Here is a 3,645-nt window from a genome sequence, read left to right on the forward strand (position 1 = left end):
GGCAAGTTCAGAGCGGCAGGGGGGCGCTGAAGAGCGGGTGAAGCCGTCGAGGAGCCATGTTGGGTGTGGGAACGCTGCCGGGCGGAGGCGGCTGCTTGCAGCGCGGGTGCAAATATTAAAAAAAAAAAAAAAAAAAAAAAAAAGCACTTTGGGAAATACCCGTGTGTAAAAGATGCCGCTTTTTAATCAAAATGCACGTATTCAAATGTAAATTGATTGTGAAAATGAAAGATGGAAGAGGGGACGTGCTGTACTCCTTTTTGTAAGAGGAGCAAATCAGAACAAGTCTCATGCTTTCAAGGTTACGTACAAAGCTGGCCTCAGAATTGGTGATGCTCTTTAGATTCCAGGCTGGGGCTGAAAGAAAATGCTTCTTCTGCTTTTCATGTTTTGGGGGGGGACCTGAAACTGATTTCCATGAGTAAAGGACCATGGCCTTGCACTTCATTACAAACTGAGCATTGTCATTCAAACAACAGAGAATGGCTCCTTGGTTTTTAAATACTTTGTGTGTTTCACCAAACAAAAAAGACTGGGCAGGAGCTGACATTTCTTGTATTGGATTTGACTTAGTATACATCACTGGAGAGGTAAGTTCTTAAGGAGCAGTATGAAACAACAGAATTTAAGACACTGTAACCTGTTTTGTGGGCTTAGCAGTAACACAGCAGTAACTCCACAATGCTTTAGAAAAACAGGGTTCATTTGATTGCTGTCTCTGTAGAATGGGAAAGACATATTCCAGGATCTCCAGCTCACTCACACAGCACCAGTTCCTGCTTTTATTTCAGCATCTGTGAGCTAAATGTGGAAGTGGGTGGAAATCAACCCCTGCACTCAAGACTAGAACATCACATTTCATAGAACAATATCATCCTAAAATGGTATCTGTGAGATACTCCAGCAAATCTCAATGTCTGTGCCTGCGGCAATATTTACAGATGCTCTTCTTCCTTCCTGATTTTGACATACACTTTTCAGTACTCACAGGAACATGGAGTGGACAGCACAGACACTGCATTACCAGAAAGCGTTTCATTACCATATGTTAATTACAGAAGATTTAGGAAATTGTGAACATAAAAATGTAGACATCTTCCTTTCAATTTATCAGAGAACTGTGCGGTACAACTGCAACTTCTCCCAAGTCTATACTGCAGGAAGGATTCTTAAAAGACGACAAGAAAAAAAAAAAGCCTCTCCCTTTTTTCCTTAGGCTTTTGTTTTGTTTTGTTTTTAATAAAAAGCAAATAAAAGTGTAAAAAGAAGAGAAAGTCATCGAGGATTTCTGGGGATTGCTGGAATAAACTCTACCTAAGTTCAGCATTCTACATTACGTTTCTGTATCTTAGGAGTAAATCAGTGGCAAGTTCCAGGCAAGACCCAGCTGGCAAAGTGCAAGTTTTCAAGTATGGCTAGGAACTGCTTTGGCTCTTTGGCTGCCAACAGTCCACCGCCAGTAAGGTGACTTACTGAACTAGAAGCTAATTGACTATGCAATTAACTTCCAACGCTCATTATCACTTTGATATTTAAGGTACTTGTAAAACTGATGCATTTGTACTTAGGATTTCTCTGAAGTGAGAAAATACAACGAGTTCAATTTTCCAGATGAGTAGCTGGATGATGATTATCTGTTAATATAGTTCTACATGTTAATTTTGGTAATGGTTTTCTTATACTAAGGACTAACAAGTCATCTTCAGTCCTTCAAGTCAAAGTGGCAAGGAAAAAAGCAGTGAAGGACATACACGACCCACTAAAGCAGCCAGTAACACAGTGCTTTGGGTGCAGTTCTGTTACCCAAAGCCTCCTGAGAAGATGAATCAGGAGATGAGGTGAGTGATGTCGGCGGAGCAAGATCCGCTCGGAAAAATTGACAAGTCCAGAAATACAAGGACCGAGCACTTTGCTCCCGCAGGCATTTGGAACACTGAGGGGATGACGTCACTGAGGGGTTTGACGTCACCTGGCGGCTGTCAGTTGCAGGTGGTGGTTGATGCCGGCAGGCAGTGCAGCCATGCCCGCTTCGCAGCCCGCCCTTCGGGGTCGCTGCCACTTCGCCGACAGGTGCCAGAACGTGCGTGCCAGCGGCCGCTGGGGGCGCCCCTACCCAAGTATGTTTTTTGTTCCCACTTCTTGCTGCCTCGGGCGGCGCTGTGCGAATCGCGTGCCGTCTGCAATGCTTAGCGTCCCTTCCTCTTCGTTAGCAGGTCCCATCAGAGGAGCCGCAGCACGACGGCGTGCCGCTACCCAGAGATACGCAAACGCTGCCCGGGCATCCGTGCTCCAGCGCTTGAGACGACATGGAGGAAGACAGGGTAACAGCACCCAGACAAACACAGTCAGTAGCCAGCCCCCCATGATCCAGCAGATGGGAGGAGCTGTAGGAGGATGGGTTGCTACTACCCAGACAACCACAATTGCAAGCCAGCCCCCCATGATCCAGCAGATGGGAGGAGCTGTAGGAGGATGGGTTGCCACTACCCAGACAACCACAATTGCTAGCCAGCCCCCCATGATCCAGCAGATGGGAGGAGCTGTAGGAGGATGGGTTGCCACTACCCAGACAACCACAATTGCAAGCCAGCCCCCCATGATCCAGCAGATGGGAGGAGCTGTAGGAGGATGGGTTGCCACTACCCAGACAACCACAATTGCTAGCCAGCCCCCCATGATCCAGCAGATGGGAAGAGCTGTAGGAGGATGGGTTGCCACTACCCAGACAACCACAATTGCAAGCCAGCCCCCAATGATCCAGCAGATGGGAAGAGCTGTAGGAGGATGGGTTGCCACTACCCAGACAACCACAATTGCAAGCCAGCCCCCCATGATCCAGCAGATGGGAAGAGCTGTAGGAGGATGGGTTGCCACTACCCAGACAACCACAATTGCAAGCCAGCCCCCAATGATCCAGCAGATGGGAAGAGCTGTAGGAGGATGGGTTGCCACTACCCAGACAACCACAATTGCTAGCCAGCCCCCCATGATCCAGCAGATGGGAGGAGCTGTAGGAGGATGGGTTGCCACTACCCAGACAACCACAATTGCAAGCCAGCCCCCCATGATCCAGCAGATGGGAAGAGCTGTAGGAGGATGGGTTGCCACTACCCAGACAACCACAATTGCAAGCCAGCCCCCCATGATCCAGCAGATGGGAGGAGCTGTAGGAGGATGGAGTACCAGGACCCAGACAAACACAATCCCTAGCCAGCCCCCCATGATCCAACAGATGGGAGGAGCTGTAGGAGGATGGGGTTCTTCTACCTTCAGAAACACACACATTATGCGGCCAGCCCTGTTTAAGAACAAGAGAGGAGACATGTTCAACTACAAGAGAGGAGCTGTAGGAGGATGGGGAGACACTAGTCAGACAAATACAATCCTTATTCATCTACCTGTGCTCCAGCAGACGGGAGGAGCTGTAGGAGGATCAGGAGACACAAGTCAGACAAATACAAACCTTAGCCAGCCCTTCGTGATCCAGCAGACGGGAGGAGGTGTAGGAGGATGGAGTACCAGGACCCAGATAAACACAATCCCTAGCCAGCCCCCCATGATCCAGCAGACGGGAGGAGCTGTAGGGGGATGGGGAGCCAACGTTCAGACAAATAAAAATCTTAGCCAGCCACCTGTGCATCAGCA

This window comes from Phasianus colchicus, chromosome 6 (genome assembly GCF_987193195.1).
Source record: "Phasianus colchicus chromosome 6, bPhaCol1.hap1.1, whole genome shotgun sequence".
NCBI classification, from domain to species: Eukaryota; Metazoa; Chordata; class Aves; order Galliformes; family Phasianidae; genus Phasianus; species Phasianus colchicus.